Source organism: Pongo abelii, chromosome 7 (assembly GCF_028885655.2).
Source record: "Pongo abelii isolate AG06213 chromosome 7, NHGRI_mPonAbe1-v2.0_pri, whole genome shotgun sequence".
NCBI lineage: Eukaryota > Metazoa > Chordata > Mammalia > Primates > Hominidae > Pongo > Pongo abelii.
Window position 1 is genome coordinate 65,884,595 of NC_071992.2, and position 21,294 is coordinate 65,905,888.

Sequence of the window (21,294 nt, forward strand, 5' to 3'; positions counted from 1 at the left end):
AGGACTCTAACAGGTTTTTGAGAATGCGTCAGTAAGGGCCACTAAATCTGATTTTTCTCGGTCAGTCCTCCTTGTGGTCTAGGAGGACAGGCAAGGGTGCAGGTTTTTGAGAATGCATCAGTAAGGACCACTAAATCTGACCTTCCTTGGTCCTCCATATAGTCTGGGAGGAAAACTAGTGTTTCTGCTGCTACGTCAGTGAGCGTAACTATTCCGATCAGCAGGATTCAGGGACTGTTGCGGGTTCTTGGGCAGGGGTTGTTGCTGCTACTGTGTCGGTGAGTGCAACTATTCTGATCAGTAGGGTCCAGGGACCGTTGTGGGTTCTTGGGCAGGGGGAGAAACAAAATAAACCAAAACCGTGTGTGGTTTTGTCTTTCAGATGGGAAACAATCAGGCATCAACAGGCTCACCCTTGAAATGCATCCTAAGCCATTGGGACCAATTTGACCCACAAACCCTGAAAAAGAGGCTGCTCATTTTTTTCTGCACTATGGCTTGGCCCCAATATTCTCTTTCTGATGGGGAAAAATGGCCACCTGAGGGAAGTACAAATTGCAATACTATCCTGCAGCTTGACTTTTCTGTAAGAGGGAAGGCAAATGGAGTGAAATACCTTATGTCCAAGCTTTATTTTCCTTGAGGGAGAATACACAACTATGCAAAGCTTATAATTTACATCCCACAGGAGGACCTCTCAGCTTACCCCCATATCCTAGCCTCCCTATAGCTCCCCTTCCTGTTAGTGATAATCTTCCTCTAATCTCCCCTTCCCAGAAGGAAATAAGCAAAGAAATCTCCAAAGGTCCACAAAAACCCCTGGGCTATTGGTTGTGTCCCCTTCAAGCTGTAGGGGGAGGGGAATTTGGCCCAACCCAGGTACCTGTCCACTTCTCCCTCTCTGATTTAAAACAGATCAAGGCAGACCTGGGGAAGTTTTCAGATGATCCTGATAGGTACATAGATGTCCTACAGGGTCTAGGGCAAACCTTTGACCTCACTTGGAGAGATGTAATGCTACTGTTAGATCAAACCCTGGCCTTTAATGAAAAGAATGTGGCTTTAGCTGAAGCCCAAGAGTTTGGAGATACCTGGTATCTTAGTCAAGTAAATGATAGAATGACAGCAGAAGAAAGGGACAAATTCCCTACTGGTCAGCAAGCCATCCCCAGTATGGATCCCCACAGGGACCTTGACTCAGATCATGGGGACTGGAGTCATAAACATCTGTTGACCTGTGTTCTAGAAGGACTAAAGAGAATTAGAAAAAAGCCCATGAATTATTCAATGATATCCACCATAACTCAGGGAAAGGAAGAAAATCCTTCTGCCTTCCTCAAGCAGCTATGAGAGGCTTTAAGAATATATACTCCCCAGTCACCTGAATCACTCTAGGGTCAATTGATTCTAAAAGATAGGTTTATTACCCAGTCAGCTGCAGATACCAGGAGAAAGCTCCAAAAGCAAGCCCTGGGCCCTGAACAAAATCTAGAGGCATTATTAAACCTGGCAACCTCAGTGTTCTATAATAGGGACCAAAACGAACAGGCCCAAAAGGAAAAGCGAGATCAGAGAAAGGCCACAGCCTTAGTCATGGCTCTCAGACAAACAAACCTTGGTGGTTGAGAGGACAGAAAATGGAGCAGGCCAATCACCTGGTAGGGCTTGTTATCAGTGTGGTTTACTAGGACACTTTAAAAAAGATTGTCCAGTGAGAAACAAGCTGCCCCGTCATCCATGTCCACTATGCTGAGGCAATCACTGGAAGGTGCACTGCCCCAGAGGATGAAGTTTCCGTGGGTCAGAAGCCCTCAACCAGATGATCCAACAAGAGGACTGAGGGTGCCCGGGACAAGTGCTAGCTCATGTCATCACCCTCACTGAGCACCAGGTATGTTTAACTACTGAGGGCCAGGAAATTCACTTCCTCCTGGACACTGGCACAGCCTTCTTAGTGTTAATCTCCTGTCCTGGACGACTGTCTTCAAGGTCCATTACCATCCAAGGAATCCTGGGACGGCCTGTAACCAGGTATTTCTCCCACCTTCTCAGTTGTAATTGGGAGACTTTGCTCTTTTCACATGACTTTCTTGTTATGCCTGAAAGTCCCACACTCTTATTAGGGAGGGACATATTAGCCAAGGCTGGAGCTATTATCTACATGAATATGGGAAACAAGTTACCCATTTGTTGTCCCCTACTTGAGGAGAGAATCAACCCTGAAGTCTGGGTATTGGAAGGACAATTTGGAAGGGCAAAAAATGCCCACCCAGTCCAAATCAGGTTAAAAGATCCCACCACTTTTCCTTATCAAAGGCAATATCCCTTAAGGTCTGAAGCTCATAAAGGATTACAGAATATTTTTAAACATTCTGTTTAAAATATAAAATATTTTATAATATTTTGAAACATTCTTTCAAGGCTTACTAAGCCTTGAAAGCTCAAGGCTTAGTAAGGAAATGCAGCAGTCCCTGCAACATCCCAGTTCTGGGAGTACAAAAACCAAATGGTCAGTGGAGACTAGTGCAAGATCTTAGACTCATCAATGAGGCAGTAATTCCACTATATCCAGTTGTACCCAACCCCTATACCCTGCTCTCTCAAATACCAGAGGAAGCAGAATGGTTCATGGTTCTGGACCTCAAGGATGCCTTCTGTATTCCCCTGCACTCTGATTCCCAGTTCCTCTTTGCTTTTGAGGATCCCACAGACCACACATCCCAAATTACGTGGACAGTCTTGCCCCAAGGGTTTAGGGATAGCCCTCATCTGTTTGGTCAGGCACTGACCCAAGATCTAGGCCACTTCTCAAGTCCAGGCACTCTGGTCCTTCAATATGTGGATGATTTACTTTTGGCTACCAGTTTGGAAGCCTCGTGCCAGCAGGCTACTCCCGTAGACCTCTTGAACTTTCTAGCTAATCAAGGGTACAAAGTGGCTATGTCGAAGGTGCAGCTATGTCTATGACAGGTTAAATATCTAGGCCTAATCTTAGCCAAAGGGACCAGGGCCCTCAACACAGAATGAATGCAGCCTTTACTGGCATATCCTCACCCTAAGACATGAAGACAATTGAGGGGGTTCCTTGGATTTACCGGCTTTTGCTGACTATGGAACCCTGGATACAGCCCCTCTATAATCAAGGAAACCCAGAAGGCAAATACTCATCTAGTCGAATGGGAACCAGAGGCAGAAACAGCCTTCAAAACCTTAAAGCAGGCTCTAGTACAAGCTCCAGCTTTAAGCCTTCCCACAGGACAGAACTTCTCTTTATATGTCACAGAGAGAGCTGGGATAGCTCTTGGAGTCCTTACTCTGACTCGTGGGACAACCCCACAACCAGTGGCATACCTAAGAAAGGAAATTGATGTAGTAGCAAAAGGCTGGCCTCACTGTTTAAGGGTAGTTGCAGCAGTGGCCATCTTAGTGTCAGAGGCTATCAAAATAATACAAGGAAAGGATCTGACTGTCTGGACTACTCATGATGTAAATGGCATACTACGTGCCAAAGGAAGTTTATGGCTATCAGACAACCACCTACTTAGATACCAGGCACTACTCTTTGAGGGACTGGTGCTTCAAATATGCACATGTGTGGCCCTCAACCCTGCCACTCTTCTCCCAGAGGATGGGGAACCAATCGAGCATGACTGCCAATAAATTATAGTCCAGACTTATGCCGCCCAAGATGATCTCTTAGAAGTCCCCTTAACTAATCCTGACCTTAACCTATACACTGATGGAAGTTCATTTGTGGAGAATGGGATACGAAGGGCAGGTTATGCCATAGTTAGTGATGTAACCATACTTGAAAGCAAGCCTCTTCCCCAAGGGACCAGTGCCCAGTTAGCAGAACTAGTGGCACTTACCCGAGCCTTAAAACTGGGAAAGGGAAAAAGAATAAATGTGTATACAGATAGCAAGTATGCTTATCTAATCCTACATGCCAATGCTACAATATGGAAAGAATGGGAGTTCCTAACCTTTGGGAACCCCCACTGGATGCCACAAGGAAGTTATGGAGTTATTGCACATGGTACAAAAGCCCAAAGAGGTGGGAGTCTTACACTACCAAAGCCATCAAAATGGGAAGGAGAGGGAAGAACAGCAACGTAAGTGGCTGGCAGAGGTAGGGAAAGACCAGCAAGAAGGAAAGAGAGAAAGAGAAAGTCAGAGAAAGAGACAAAGAGAGGAAGAGACAGAGAGACAGAAAGTCAAAGAGGGAGTCAAAAACAGAGACAAAGAAAAGGAGTCAGAAAGAAAGAGGGACAGACACAGAAAGTCAAAGAGAGAGTTAAAAAGAGAGGAAGAGACAAAAAAGAAGTCAAAGAGAAAGAAAGAGAGATAGAAGTAGTAAAGAAAAAAAAACAGTGTACCCTATTCCTTTAAAAGCCAGGATAAATGTCTATCTACCCAGCCAAGGCATATTCTACTTATGTGGATCCTCAACCCATATCTGCCTCTCAGACAGTTTGCAAGAAATAACAAAATCTATTCTTACTTTACAATCCCAAATAGACTCTTTGGCAGCAGTGATTCTCCAAAACCACTGAAGCCTAGACCTCCCCACTGCTGAGAAAGGAGGACTCTGCACCTTCTTAGGGGAAGAGTGTTGTCTTTACACTAACCAGTCAGGGATAGTATGAGATGCCGCCCTGTGTTTACAGGAAAAGTCTTCTGAAATCAGACAATGCCTTTCAAATTGTTATACCAACCTCTGGAGTTGGGCAACATGGCTTCTCCCCTTTCTAGGTCCCATAGCAGCCATCTGCTGTTACTCACCTTTGGGCCCTGTATTTTTAACCTTCTTGTCACATTTGTTTCCTCTAGAATAAAGGCCATCAAGCTACAGATGGTCTTACAAATGAAACCCCAAATGAGTTCAACTAACAACTTCTACCGAGGACCCCCGGACTGACCTGTTGGCACTTCCCCTGGCCTAGAGAGTTCCCCTCTGAAGGACACTACAACTGCAGTGCCCCTTCTTCAACCCATCCAGCAGGAAGTAGCTAGAGTGGTCATTGGCCAAATTCCCAACAGCAGTTGGGGTGTCCTGTTTAGAGGAGGGATTGAGAGGTGACAGCGTGCTGGCAGTACTCACAGCCCTCACTCTCTCGGTGCCTCCTCTGCCTGGGCTTCCACTTTGGCAGCAATTGAGGAGTCCTTCAGCCCACCACTGCACTGTGGGAGCCCCTTTCTGGGCTGGCAAAGGCCGGAGCCATCTCCTTCAGCTTGCAGGGAGGTGTGGAGGGAGAGGCACAAGCGGGAACCCAGGCTGCGTGTGGCACTTGTGGGCCAGCTGGAGTTCTGGGTGGGCATAGGCTTGGCAGGCCCCGCACTTGGAGCAGCCGGCCAGCCCTGCTGGCCCCGGGCAATGAGGGGCTTAGCACCCCGGCCAGCAGCTGTGGAGGGTGTACTGGGTCCTCCAGCAGTGCCAGCCCACCAATGCTGCACTCAATTTCTCACCAGGCCTTAGCTGCCTTCCTGTGGGGCAGGGCTCAGGACCTGCAGCCCACCATGCCTGAGCCTCCCACCCTCTCCATGGGCTCCTGTGTGGCCCGAGCCTCCCCAATGAGTGCCACTCCCTGCTCCATGGTGCCCAGTCCCATCGACCACCCAAGGGCTGAGGAGTGCAGGCGCATGGTGCGGGACTGGCAGGCAGCTCCACCTGCAGCCCCGGTGGGGATCCACTGGGTGAAGCCAGCTGGGCTCCTGAGTCTGGTGGGGATGTGGAGAACCTTTATGTCTAGCTCAGGGATTGTAAATGCACCAATCAGCACCCTGTGTCTAGCTCAGGGTTTGTGAATGAACCAATCGACACTCTGTATCTAGCTACTCTGTTGGGACCTTGGAGAACCTTTATGTCTAGCTCAGGAATTGTAAATACACAAATTGGCACTCTGTATCTAGCTCAAGGTTTGTAAACACACCAATCAGCACCCTGTGTCTAGCTCAGGGTTTCTGAATGCATCAATCGACAGTCTGTATCTAGCTACTCTGGTGGGGCCTTGGAGAACCTTTGTGTCGACACTCTGTATCTAGCTAATCTGGTGGAGACAAGGAGAACCTTTGTGTCTAGCTGAGGGATTGTAAATGCACCAATCAGCATCCTGTCAGACCACTCAGCTCTACCAATCAGCAGGATGTGGGTGGGGCCAGATAAGAGAATAAAAGCAGGTTGCCCGAGCCAGCAGTGGCAACCCGCTCGGGTCCCCTTCCACACTGTGGAAGCTTTGTTCTTTCGCTCTTTGCAATAAATCTTGCTACTGCTCACTCTTTGGGTCCACACTGCTTTTATGAGTTGTAACACTCACCGCGAAGGTTTGCAGCTTCACTCCTGAAGCAAGCGAGACCACGAGCCCACAAAGAGGAATGAACAACTCCAGACACACCTCTTCAAGAGCTGTAACACTCACCGTGAAGGTCTGCAGCTTCACTCCTGAGCCAGCAAGACCACGAACCCACCAGAAGGAAGAAACTCCAAACACATCCGAACATCAGAAGGAACAAACTCCAGATGTGCCACCTTGAGAGCTGTAACATTCACTGTGAGGGTCCGCGGCTTCATTCTTGAAGTCAGTGAGACCAAGAACCCACCAATTCCGAACACACTGGGACTACAGGAGCGCACCACCATGCACCGCTAATTTTTGTGTTTTTAGTAGAGATGGAGTTTCACCATGTTGGCCAGGATGGTCTTGGTCTCTTGACCTCATGATCTGCCTGCCTCGGCCTCCCAAAGTGCTGGTAAGTGGTGACAGTGTGCTGGCAGCCCTCGCAGCGCTCGCTCATTCTCAGCCTCGGCACCCACTCTGGTCATGCTTGAGGAGCCCTTCAGCCTGCCACTGCACTGTGGGAGCCCCTCTCTGGGCTGGCCGAGGCCAGAGCTGGCTCCCTCAGCTTGCAGGGAGGTGTGGAGGGAGATGCAAGGTGTGGAGGGAGAGGCACAGGCAGAGGCAGGAACCAGGGATGCACAGCACTTGTGGGCCAGAATGAGTTCCAGGTGGGCATGGGCTCAGTTGGCCCTGCACTTGGAGTGGCCAGCTGGCACCACTGGCCCCAGGCAGTCAGGAGCTTAGCACCCTGGCCACCATCTGCGGAGGGTGCACCAGGTCCCCCAGCGGTGCCGGCCCACCAGTGCTGTGCTTGAATTCTTGCCAGGCTTAGCTGCCTCCCCACAGGGCAGGGCTTGGGACCTGCAGCCCACCATTCCAGAGCCTTCCCCCAACGCTGTTGGCTCCTGCATGCCAAGCCTCCCTGACGAGCACCGCCCCCTGCTCCGTGGCACCTGATCCCACTGACCACCCAAGGGCTGAGGAGTGCAGGTGCACGGCCACTGGTGGGCAGCTCCCCCTGTGGCCCCAGTGCAGGATCCACCAGGTGAAGCCAGCTGGGCTTCTGAGTCTAATGGGGACTTGGAGTACCTTTATGTCTAGCTAAGGGATTGCAGATACACCAATCAGCACTCTGTGTCTAGCTCAAGGTTTGTAAAGGCACCAGTCCATACCCCATGTCTAGTTCAAGGTTTGTAAATGCACCAGTCAGTGCTCTGTGTCTAGCTAATCTAGTGGGGACTTGGAGAACTTTTGTGTCTAGCTCAGGGATTGTAAACGCACCAATCAGCACCCTGTCAAAACGGACCAATCAGCTCTCTGTAAAACAGATCAATCAGCTCTCTGTAAAATGGACCAATCAGCAGGAATTAGGTGGGGCCAGATAAGGGAATAAAAGCAGGCTGCCCGAGCCAGTATTGGCAACCCGCTGGGGTCCCTTCCACACTGTGGAAGCTTTGTTCTTTCACTCTTTGCAATAAGTCTTGCTGCTGCTCACTCTTTGGGTCCGCACTGCCTTTATGAGCTGTAACACTCACCGTGAAGTTCTGAAGCTTCACTCCTGAGGCCAGAGAGACCATGAACCCACCGGGAGGAATGAACAACTCAAGACGGGAGGAACGAACAGAACAACTCCAGACACACCACCTTAAGAGCAGTAACACTCACCGCCAAGATCTGCATCTTCACTCCTGAAGCCAGCGAGACCATGAGCCCGCCAGAAGGAAGAAACTCCGAACACGTCCAAACATCAGAAGGAACAAACTCTGGACACATCATCTTTAAGAACTGTAACACTCACCATGAGGGTCCGCAGCTTCATTCTTGAAGTCAGTCAGACCAAGAACCCACCAATTCTGGACACGCTGGGATTACAGGCATGAGCCACTGCACCGGGCCTATTATTTTTCAATGACCTTTATTCTTCTTGCTTTAATATATACTTTATTTTTATTTCATATAACTATTTATTCCCCTGAAATTGCTGAAAAAATAACTACTTCATTTGGATAGAGATTGAACAAATGATAGTGACTCAAAATGTTTATTGGTGATTAAATTTATTGATTACACATACTAATTATTTCCAACTCTACTTCTTTCAGGTGGTTAATAACAGGAAAACTCTGACCTGTTATGTTCCTTGAGACTTCACAACAAAAACTACTATTTATTTACTACTACTATAAGTTTACTAAATTCCTCTAATTTACAGGGTATTAATTTACTGGATACTTAATAGGCATTCTCAATTCAATTCTTACATCAATCATATAGGATATATAATATATGACAATAGTTTAGAAATAAAAATTATACTTTGACAAGTTTATTAATTTGTCCAAGTAATGCAACTCAGTAGAAAGTCAGAATTTAAACACATCTACTAAGTATGTGATATTCTTTATCATCTATTTTACCTACACAAGGGAAAAAATATGAACTTAATTCAAAAGACTATATGTCCCTCAGATGAAATAGAGGAATCCGAGATGATCTCAGGTATGAATTAGCCAAATTGCAAACAGAAATGAAAGGAAAACAGGAAAGATCCAAAATTAGGAACTGTGTAGATGGAAAGCCAGATGTTTCAGAAACCTAAGGAACAGGAAGAAGGCCTTGAATGAGCTCTTCAGATGGCCTCCAGCCATCTGTCATTAAATTGAAAGAAATGCTTGAGTTGAACAAGGAAGTAAAGAAACTAAGCAGTGGCTAATTTCAGAAGAGCACTTTGATTTTGGCTACTGGCAGATGGAATTGGGTGGAGGCAACAGATCAGAAGTTTACCATCTAGGTCAGGGCCTCTAGAACCTAGAGCCTGAGGCCAGGATTCAAGTGTTGATACTTTATTTGGAAAGTGCAGGCCCAGGGCTGTGAATGCAATGAAAAAATGGAAGGGAAGCACACAGAGATGAAAGTTTCAGGATGAACCTCAGAGACATGGGCGATTTCTCACGCAGGGCTGTAATCCTATCTCAAAGTAGTTTACACAAGGGACAGAGGAAGGGGGTGCGTTGGCTTCACTCCTTCCCATGCCCATTTCCTGTCAGTGGAGAGTTTCTCATGGTGGGTCATTCCAGGTTGTGTCCCCCAGTCGCATGTTGGTGTGCAGAAAGCATGCCACATACTCTCTGATGTGGCTTCTCAGCCAAGCCAAGGAATGGGAGTGTGACTCAATCTGAGGCGTGGCATGCAGGTGGCATGTAAGCCACAAGGTCTGGGCCTTCATGAGGACTCCAGCCAGCTAGGAAGCTCAGCAAGGGTGATGGCAGCGTTGCCCGGGCTGTGCGTGGTGCCGCTATGAAGGAAGCAACAGCTGAATCAGAAACATCTGTTATGGTGCATTACCTATGAAACTACAAGCCTGGACTGAAAATGTCTGTGAGTTTTCAAGTCTCAAACTGATATTTATGCTCTCAAACTTATCCAGTCTATTAATTTTGTATGCCTGCCTTAACAAGTTACCACAGACTGAGTGGCTTAAAAATATAAATTTATTTTCTTATATTTCTGGAGACCAGAAGTCCAAAATCAAGGTGTTGGCAAGGCCATGCTACCTCTGAAGGCTCTAGGAGAGAAACTTCCATTTATAATGAGATTCCTGGTAGCTCCATACATTGCTTACCTTGTGGCTGTCTAACTCCATTTTCTGCCTCCAACTTTGCCACTTTCTCCTTGTGCCCATGTCTCTTCCTTTTCTTTGTCTGAAAAAGACAGTCATCTTTGCTTTTAAGGCTCATTCAGATAATCCAGGATTATCTCATCTCTCAATCCTTAGTTATATATCCAGAATCCTTTTTCAGATAAGGTAACATTCAGGGATTCTAGGAATTAGGATATAAAGCTATTTTGGGAAGCCACTATTCAATCCACTACAGGAATATGTTGTTAAATGCAACAGTCTTCAAAAAATGAATACTCTCTAACATCCACTGTAAATGTGGCCTGAAGTACAAAGGTCAATGAATAATCTTCCAAGGGGCTGAGTTGGAGGCCCTGGAGAATAAGATAAGGGACTTTTTCCACGTTTCAGCACTAGGGAAAGATGGATAGGCTAAACCTGAAAAGATGCTGTAGCTGGGGCAGAGAATATTTGTAATACTGTCCAGCAGGATTTAATAGTTGCTATAAAGTAATGCCATCTTGGTGTTTTCCATCCTTTCCTGCTCTTAGTGGGGATTACTGAAACTGACGCAACAGTCCCATAGATAGTTTTTTGGATAAACAGAAATTGACCCTCTGGTCTTAAAGCTTGAAGCTTACATTTGTTTCATCTGAGTTCCTTCCTCAGGAAACCACCTTCAGGTCTCAAAAAATATTAAAGAACTGAAACTCACTAAATCACCACATCCAGACAATATAATATGCGAGACCCTTCATTCATCATGATTGCTTCCTTACTCCTCCCTAGTTCCTGTTTCCTTACACATTGTTACATTTCTTCCCTGCATGGAAACCTCTAGTTTTAGTCTGTCAGGGAGATGGATTTGAGACTGAACTCACATCTTCTCTGCTGCAGCACCAGATTAAAGCCTTCTCCCTTGGTAATGCTTGTTATCTCAGTGATTGGCTTTCTGTGCGGTGAGCAGCAGGGCCTAGGCTGAAGCCCTGGTGTTTTTGGTAACATTACATCATGAATAACTTGAGTGTGCTTCACCACTGGAAGTATCCAAGTGTGTGCATGCAGGAGAAGGTTGAAGGGGAGCAGGCAATTTTTCTTTGTATTTTTAAGAGGCATGGTCTCACTCTGTCATAATTTGCCTTTAATTTAAAAGTTATAGGGACTAACCTCCCAATCTCATGAAAAATACTGCACATTACACACAAATCCTAGATTTAGTGGTTCCACCCCAATTATCTTGACTGAGTAAGGGATGACTATCTATTGCATGAAGAAAGGTAAATGGGGCCCCCTGGCAGAAACCGCTAGTACACACACACACACACACACACACGCGCGTTCTTTCTTTCTGAAGAGCAGAATTGTAGCTTGTGGTTACAATATAGACTACATGGAGGCTGCATTTATCAGTCCCTTTACTGCTAGCTGTGGCCACATGACTGTTCAAAACCAATGGATGGTGAGCGAATGCAGCACAGGTGTGTCCTGGAAAGTCTGTAGCATGCACATTGCCATGCCATTTCTCCCTTCTTGCTGGCTGGAGTAACCAGAAAGACCTTGAAAGTTCCATGATCCAGAGAGAAGAACCATTGTCAGTTGATGTCTGTGAATGATTTTTCAAGACAAAGACACTATGGAACTGCTCAGTGAAGTATAGGACACACTGCGAATTCTTATATATGTGAAAAATAAAGTACTTTGTCCTTTGTCTTATTCTTTTGAAGTCTTTTATTGTGGAAGCTAAGCCTTTTATTTTAAAAGAATTTTAGATAGTTCACTTCATTTAAAATTATTGTTTAGCAATTATTATTGTTACAGAATGCACTAGGTGTTGTGGGGAAGAGAAAAAACACAGGCAGGTAGAGATAATCAATGTTTTAAGGAGCTTTAGGTTATTGGAGGTATCCGAAGAAATAACAGAGTAAAATACCAGACAAATAACTAGAATATGAACTCTCATACAAGTTCTAGAGCAGATCATAGGAAGAGCCAAATGTGCATGGGGAAATCAGAAAAGACATGGCAGAAAAATGTAACGTTTGGACTGGAGATTTGGTTCAAACAAGAGGTTGTCAGGTGTGAATCCAGAGGAAAGAAAAGAGCAGCTGAGCAGTTTTACACACTATAGTAGGAGTTATTATGTGCATATTCAAATCTGTGATAAGCACATACCATGTGTAAAAAATTAGCTACATCCTGTGAGGAATATAAAAAAATAATGACTGCCTCTCCTCTCAATGGACTTGCAAGATAGCAAGGAATATGACACAGCCACAGAATTCACACTACACACAGAATTTAATGAGTGCTACAAGGGACATATAAATAACCTGTTAAAAAGGAAGAGCTTCTCAAAATTCTTAACCCTTTCAAGCAGCAATATTGTTTTCATTAGTAAAATTAAAAAGGTATATAACAGAACCCACAATGTTATCGTTTTTAATGTTAAATGAGCTAAGGACTGCAGAATGTGTGAGTGCCTTAAACATGCTAAGCATGCTGGTGTGGAGATTGTTGTTGTTTTCTTTGTGGTTGTTGCTGTGTTTTGCATTGGGTCCTGGAGGTTGTGTAGAGTTTGGATAAGCAGACTTCACATCAATTTTGGTAGAAAGACTAGCTTGCACAAACTGTAAAATCAGGAATATCCAGGGACCATTCAGAGCATAGGGGACAGTTTGCTTTCAATGTGACATGATGTAGACAGGGTAGCAGATGACATCCCTTCACCGCCATGCTGAGGGATTTGGATTTCTTTTGATTGGTGGGGACAGGCTATGCACTGAATGCATTTGAGCAAGGAAGCTACAAGTTAAAGTTATCATAAGTGTTTTGGCTGGATTAAATTTCAGAAAACCTGGAAGTAGAGTGGCCCAGATAAAAGGCTATTTTCAATCTAGTAAGAGGTAATTAAAGTGTAGAGATAGAGCCACAGATGTGGGGAAGAAAACGAAGGGAAGAGTTTGAGAAGCATCACAAACATAGAATTTATAGAACGTAGCAATTGATTACATATGAGAACTAGTAAAGTGAGAAAGAGAAAATAAAAAAGCTCTCAGGTTTTTAAGTGATCAGGATAATGAAGATGCTAATTTCAAGAAAGAAGTAAACAAAAAATGCTGGCTTGTTTTGGATATATTCTTTGATGCAATGGTGGAACATTTTGGTAGGATTCTCACTTAGCAGTTGGAAATTTCTGATTGGCAGTTGGAGTGAGAGCTAGCTAACATGCAAGCTGTGCTCAGCAGAGAGAGCTGAGGCAAAGAATATAAAGTAAGGTTGTTTTGATACTCTGGCCTGGAGATTACTCTGCTCTTTATTTCGAAGGGGGCATTCAATAAATATGCATGTCAACACAGCTGCGGAATTTGGCAATACCTCTGTCTCTTCATATTTATACCCGCAAAGTGCAGACCTCGTTAACAGCCCTGTTATTCCGCATCTGCACCCTTGTTGCTCAGGATGTCAGACAATGCTGCCAATGAGCCTGAGAGTGTATGTGTAATTCCTTTAGAAGAAGAATACAAATGTTAGTTTGGTCTTCATCTCCTTAAAGGTGTACTGTTTGTCACAAGGCAGAGAAAAAAATATGAGATTCTGAATAGATTAGTAAAACTCTACCTCATTGTCATAAAAAAATAAAACCCTGAAGAACCTACTTTCTTGTTTTCAATACACTCATTAGGTTCATTACTTCAGTTGATTCATTACTTTATCTTTCATATCTGTCTTGGTGATGGAAGTTTATTTGAAAGTTTATTTCCCCCAATTTTATAACAGTTTCCAACATGTGTCCATGTTCCAAAGAGCTTCTGTTTTTTCTTCCAAACAACTCAGTATTCTTCATTAAATATCCTAGTATTATCAGTATCTCCTGCTCTCTAACTCTTTACACACGTGCACAGACACATGTTATTGAATAATTCATAATTTAGGATAATTCATAATCTTCCCAGAGGTTACAATAACTCATCTAATACTGAAAATAAAATTCAAAAGTGTGAATTACTCCCTTCTTCAGTTACTATGGATTTAACAAACTGAGAGGTAGCTTCTTCTTTGAATATTTTTACAAGTGGAGATTAATGTTACATGACATATTTGAACCACTTATTTAATTATTTACTTGTAAATATGATCCCTGGAATTAGCTGACTTAAAATATTGCCCTGACCACATTTTGGCTATATATTTTTTAAGTCATTATAACTCTCTTAAGTGAAAGATATCATTTGTAAAATAGATGCATAATTGGTCCTCATCCCTCTGGAATGTGAGCATGAGAGATAACTTAGTAGTGCCAGAGGTGATAATTAGGGGTAATGGCAGTAGTCATTCTAGTGACAGTAGCAGTGATAGTAGTTAGTGGTGGTACTATTGGTAGTAGTGATGGATCAGTTAAGAATTTACTTCTAAAGTCCCAATGGATATTGAATAGGGGCCATTCTGATGTAGGTAAGGATATAGGACTATGTAGAGTTGCCCAAGGATAAAATGAAGAGTTAGGAGAGAGAAAGCTAAGACTGACCTGGGACAACTCCCCAAATTGAGAAGACAAAGGAGGATGAGCCAGCAGTGGAAAACTCAGAGAAAAAGAAGGGACAGGGGTCAAAGAGGAAAGAGCAATGAACCTTGCCAGATGCTGGGGAGAGTTTCAACAATCTGAACACTGAACGAGTGTGGAATGGGTTGAAAATTATCTATCTTCAAGGCAGTGAGAACACAATACAGGTAATAATAGGCTTAAGGAAAAAAAGGTGGTAAACCTAAATATGCCATATGAGATGTTTTGTGATAAAAGAAAAAAGAAGACAAAGATACGTCAGTCATGGGAGGTTGAGAAATGAGCATTTTTGCAAATGAAGTACAGAAACACAGCCAGGCCCATTTGTTTTCACACTGTGGATGGCCGCTTTCTCTGACAGACAGAGCTGCCTCCCTAGGACAGAGTTGAGAGGCTATGACAAAGGCTGCATGATACACAAAGCTGAAAGTACTTACCTTTTGGCTCTTTATGGAAAACGTTTACCAACTCCAACTCTACGTGATCCTGGGAAAACTGATTTTGGAACTTACAGATAGAAACGTGTTTACTCTTCCTCGAATATATGTATTCAAATACATAATATATATATGTTTTTTTAAGAAAAAATATTTGTGCAGATTGATTACTTATGTAGATACCAGCTCTCTCTTCTTGACTGATTAGCTTCTAAGTTCCATAAAGAATCCACTGTCCCATGATAACCTTTTTTACTATGTCACTAAACAAAACCAATAAATTCCATCATCATTCTATCAATTACATAAAACTAAATGCAAATAAAAGTTTAAAATTTTTCACCAAAATATACTTAGAAAAGCAACTTTATAAAAATAGAATGATTTTCCACATTTCCTACTATTTGAAGGTGCTTTTTAGAGTAAATGGTTGAATTTATGTATAATAAATCACAACTTGTGAGCATATTTAATCATTTTTATATTACAATTATTTTTAATATGAGTCACACAATAAATTATCACATAATGAATTAAGGAATAATAAAAAAGCATTTATTACTTGCAAATATGTATAGTGTCATGAGTAAAGAGAATTAACAGACTTGTTAAACACCACCTTAGTGAGTTATGGTTTCTATAGTGCTCAATAAAAACAGATGTCAAATTTAATTCAATTTAATTACACATTTCTAAGAATATGTTGGAGTATATTAGATTTTGAAAATGCTAAAAAATTACTCATTGGCTCTAGGCACAAATAAACAGTATGTCTCATATATTTCAGGAAACAGATAATAATATCTGACTTCTCAATTTTCATGAGAAGCAAAATGGAATGTGCTATTAAAAGCCTTAATGCTGCACGTGTTGCAGCTGCCAAATTCTAAAATTTCAAATTAATGACTGTACAATAAACATCAAAATAATAAGCAAAATAATTAAGAGTGAAGCCTACATATGGCTTATATGCTTTTAACTAGGCTTTTAGAGTTTGCAAAGACCAAGAGCTGCAGCACTAATTTCGTTGAGAGATTTTTTAAAAATTAGTGTTCTTCAGAGAATCTAGATGAATATTCAGAAACAGTTAAGCATGCTAAGTAAACTTTCATATAAGAATGTTTTTTAAAATTGTGTTTGAAATGTAGCCAACACTTTGGTGTTGATTTTCCCTTAGACAGTGTCAATATTTTTTAAATAAACCTAAAATGTTTGAAATTTATCTATTTGTATATTTTGTAATGAAATTAAATTTACTGCTAAGTTTATCAAAGTTTTTAGAATTCTTTTTAAATGTTTGTGTTATAATATTTTTGATAAATATACCTGAATTTCTAGCATAAAAATTCTTAAATGATCAAGCCAGGCACAGTGGCTCATGCCTGTAATCCCAGCATTTTGGGAGGCCAAGGCGGGCAGATCACCTGAGGTCAGGAGTTCGAGACTAGCTTGGCCAACATGGCGAAACCCCGTCTCTACTAAAAATACAAAAATTTTCCAGGTGTGGTGGCGTATGCCTGTAGTCCCAGCTACTCAGGAAGCTGAGACAGGAGAATTGCTTGAACCCGGGAGGCGGAGGTTGCAGTGAGCAAAGATTGCACCATTGCACTCTAGCCTGGGTGACAAGAGCAAAACACTGCCTCAAAAAAAAAAATTAATGATCAACAATGACTTGGCTTTTATTGTTATACATTCTCTTGGAAAAGTGAGCAAAACTGCCTTTGATAGTAAGAAAAAAATATTTGTTTCTTTTGAACTTGAAAACATTTTAGAGAAGAGATAGAGTAGATGATAGTTGAGTCACTAATAACATCTAGATGCCTTAGCTGCAGAGAACAATCAACTCCCAGACTTTTTTAGAGCTATCTTCTCAAGGATGCAGAGATATTCTGGCCTATCTGTAACACTTACTCTGAGGATAAGGCAACATCAACTAGAACATTTGCTACTTAAGATATGTTATTATTGAGAACTTGGGTCTCTCAAACTGATGCTTCAGAAGGTTGCCTCTTGCTCAACAAGAACAAAATGTCAGGACTTTCTCTGGGGCTCGATGCTGTTGGCCATGAAGAGTGTCCAGGAACTGACCAGGTGCAGGCTCTGTGCCAGGCAGACCATGACATGAATCCAGCTTTGCTGTCACTAGTCCACCATCCATTCCTGCCTAGGGAGAGCAAAGTTGGGAATTCAGTAAGAAGTTAAAGATAAAAAGGGACTGCTATGGCAACAAAAAATGCTGGAATTCTGTTCTCACACACTCTGCATAAATGTCACAGGAAAGGGGCTCAAAAACCACTTCTCCCATGGCCTGTGTAGGACACAGGGACTTCAGAGGCACATGGAGATGACTCTAGGTGGAGCTCAGACAGTGTACAGAGAGGGCTATGACTGGAAGGGGCTGTGTTCTCCCTATGGCAGGGCACAGGGTGTGCTTTCTACTGGCCAACTGTGGATCTCGTGAAAGAGATCCAAGGTAAGCCATCGCTGACAGATCCCATAGCATTGAAGAGGGCTGCGTGGGTGCTTGACACTGACAAGAGCTGCTGCATAGGGGCTGAGTGGGAGTCACCTGCCTCCACCTGGAGGAGGTTTCACCTGACTCAGAAAATTACCAGGTTCCCTGGTTGGGAAGTCTGAGAAATCCACCAGGGCCTTTACCTAAAAGGCAGCTTTTAATTCTTTTGGAGATTTGTGAACATATTGGAAATATGATTATTATTAATAAGTTGATAGAAACTTTATACCTCCTGGCATTCTCTAATTCTTAATTTGAAGCTCAAAAAGGGAGCTCTTTATTTTCCTCTACTGAATTAAGAATTCCTTTTATATGTTTGCCATTTCAGCAACCTTGCCAAGATATCTGTCACCTCCTAATTTCTTATCTTCACTCTCTTCCTCTCTCCGTGGGGTCTCCAATGTCTCCAAACTTTTGTTGGTCTCTACATAAACTTTAAAACAAAACAAGCAAACAAAAATAAATAAAGCCTTAACTCATTTCTCCTCCTCACTTGAGAGGAGCTTTTTTCCATTGTTATAATTGTGAAACAAATGTTATATGCCATAGCTACTATTTCCTTACCAACAATTTGTTAGTGTCATGAAATGTGTTCTTTCACACTTACTCTATCAAAATCACCCTTCCAAAGACCTTAACCATTTGCATCCTACCTACAAAAAAAAGTCCTGTGCTTTTTCTTCATTTATTCGCAGTCACATCTTGAGTATTTTTGTTTTTTGCGTCATTTCTATGGTGGGTTTCAGGTGTCGGAAATACTGAATAAAGCCTCATTGATGCAATGAACAAGAATAGATAATTTTTATTAAAAGAGGAGTTTTTGACAAATGTGGTTAAAATTACAACTGTAAGAAGTAAATGAAAGATTTATAAGACAATATAAATATATATGATTTTTTGAACTAAAAAATTACAGTAACAATACTTAATAAAATATGAAGATAATATGGCTTCTAAGGAATCCATCATACCAAAAGGTTTTTTTCCTCTTCCAGCTGCAGTAGAGATAAGAGAATTTACCCAACAAACATATTGTCTATAATTTGACGTATGAACATTACACTGAATATAACTCAAAATGCCAGCACTCATTAGTAAGTGTAAAATTGTGCTAAGATTAAATGACAAACCTTTGACTTTTTTGTTTTTCATTTGAATATGACTTTGTATATTTAAGAATATCATAATTTCAGGAGTGTGTTAATAAAGTTTCTGTCTTGATAAATTACTGTCATTATCTCTAATAATTTAAATTCTATAAATACATACACACTTAGGAAAATAATAATTGCATAATTCCTAAGAAGATAATTGATAACACATTAAAGTTATGGAATTTTAAATAAGTTTACCCATATCTATTGCATATTAAGAATTCTTGGCTGGGCATGGTGGCTCACGCCTGTAATCCCAGCACTTTGGGAGACCAAGGCGGGTGGATCATGAAGTCAGGAGATCAAGACCACCCTGGCTAACACGGTGAAACCCCTCTCCACTAAAAAAATTAAAAAAATTAGCCAGACGTGGTGACAGGTGCCGGTAGTCCCAGCTACTTGGGAGGCTGAGGCAGGAGAATGGCATGAATCCAGGAGGTGGAGCTTGCAGTGAGCTGAGATCGTGCCACTGCACTTCCAGCTTGGACAACAGAGCAAGACTCCATCCAAAAAAAAAAAAGAAAGAAAAGGATTCTTGACAGAGTGAACATCCTTGCCCTACTCAGAGGGGTACATGTGAAGTGCTTCAACAACACACCAGTTGTATCTGAGTCTATATTGGCAGTAAAATGAAGAAAATGCTAGAGATTTAAAACACTTTAACAGGTTTATTGATGGTCTAAGCTAAATGGGAGATGAATAGGAAAGAGCTTTGTTTATTTACCCTCATTGCCTTCAGATGGCTTCTAATCCATTTCTACCTCCAGCCTCTTCCCCCCTCCAGGGCATATCTCACAGCTTTTCTGTTGGTCCTGAGCAGGCTAGTGCAGAAGCTCTATCTCACATGCAATGCAAGAATTCTTCCCACCTGCCTGCTTAGCCATGAACCTTGGCTGGGTGGCCTGCAATGGGAAAAGGGATTGTGCCAGTGTCTTCCTCTTTCTATATGACTCCTTTTCTTCAATGAATTCAAGAATAGGGCAGTGGAGAGTCAATTAGAGGAGACAGTTCATACATGAGGTAGTACATGGCACAGCATGGATTCTGTTACTAGAGTTCTCTCTTGTCAATACGACAATGGTCAACATGCTTCTTATTTAGTATATCTCCAAATGTCAGTATGCACATGCAGTATCTTATGGATTCTTGAAAGTCTTCAGCACTTCCCAGTGCAAGCAGAACATTCACTAATTGCCGAGGAGACTACTTGTTGCCAGTTTTTCTGTAGTAACAGAGATTAACTGAACAAATGGAAGCCAAGCTAAACAAGATAATTCTCAGCTTAAACTGTAGCTTTCAGTGACTGCCTGACTAAGGTCTCACTGATGGGAAATGGAAATTATATAAACCATTTTCACATATTTCACATATAGCTGAGACTCAGCTAGTCTCAGCTAGACCTCAGAGGTGTCACATGCCAGCTTTGACCATACAAAGGAGGACAGTGTCCTAGGAGATGATGAAACAACAGATGGAAGGATCCTGGATCCCTGAATGATTATGTGGAGCAGAGATGCCTCTTCAATCTGCACCACCAACCTCTGAAGAGTTATGTCAGAAAATCTGTAGGCCATTGTATTGTAGGATCTCTTTTTTATTAGCTTAGACATTTCCCTTTCTAATAGTCCAACTGAACTACTATGACTTACTCTCAGCTCCTGCTGTGTCTCCCTCATTCTGACAGACAGCACCTTCTTGGAAAGATCTTACTATAAGGATTCTGACCTGTCTACCTCCTGAGTTGTCCAAGATACCCAAGAGAAATTTACATACCATTGCCACTTCAAATAATGAAGGCACTGCTCCATGTAGCTGCTGCCAACCTCCTGCTTTCTGATTTCTACAGGTAGAACACAGTAAAGAGTCAGTGCATCCTGCCTCTGAAACATGCTGTGAGAAGGGAGATCTCAGCGTTTACTTCCTCCATACCCTGGCCTCTCCCTCAGCACCCCTGGAGTTTTACATGTGGCTCATTGGAGAAAGACCAATGAAAGGAGAATGCCAACTGCCTCCACACTGGGTAGCCAGTTTTTTCTAGCTTGGATAATTCTTTTCAGACATTTAGACTGGGATGGGGTTAGTTATTAATACTCCCTCAATCTGTTCTCTATTCAGCACTGTAATAGTTAATTTTATGTGTCTACTCAACTCAGTGCCCAAATATTTGTTCAAATATTGTTCTAGGTGTGTCTGTGAGGGTGTTTTTGGATGAGATCAACATTGAAATCAGTTGACTGAGTAAAGCAGACTGCCCTCTGTGATATGGGGGGCCTCATCCAATCAGTTGAAAAAATGAATAGAAGAAGAAAGGCCAACCATCCCCCTGGGCTGGAGGGAGTTTCTGTTGCTTGATTGCCTTTGAACTGAGACACTGGCTTTTTCCTGCCTTGAACTGAAACATTGTCTCTTCCTGGGTCTTCAGCCTGATGACCTTCAGACCTGAACCACACAATCAGTTCTCCTGGGCCTCAGGCTTTGTACTCCAGCTGAAACTATACCATTATCTCTGTGAGGTCACTAGGTTTCAAACTACCCTGCAGATTTTGGGACTTGTTAGTCTGCATCCAAAATCCTGTGATCAATTCCTTATAGTAAATCCCTTTATATGTATGTGTACACACACTCACACATATATTCATATACACATTATATATACACATATGCATACACACA

The 21,294-nt window shown here is 42.5% G+C and overlaps 1 pseudogene; it reads left to right on the top strand.

The window, feature by feature from the left end:
- The first annotated feature begins 400 nt into the window (after positions 1 to 400).
- On the top strand, positions 401 to 15,033 carry LOC129060844 (uncharacterized; annotated as a pseudogene).
- The last annotated feature ends 6,261 nt before the right edge of the window (positions 15,034 to 21,294 follow it).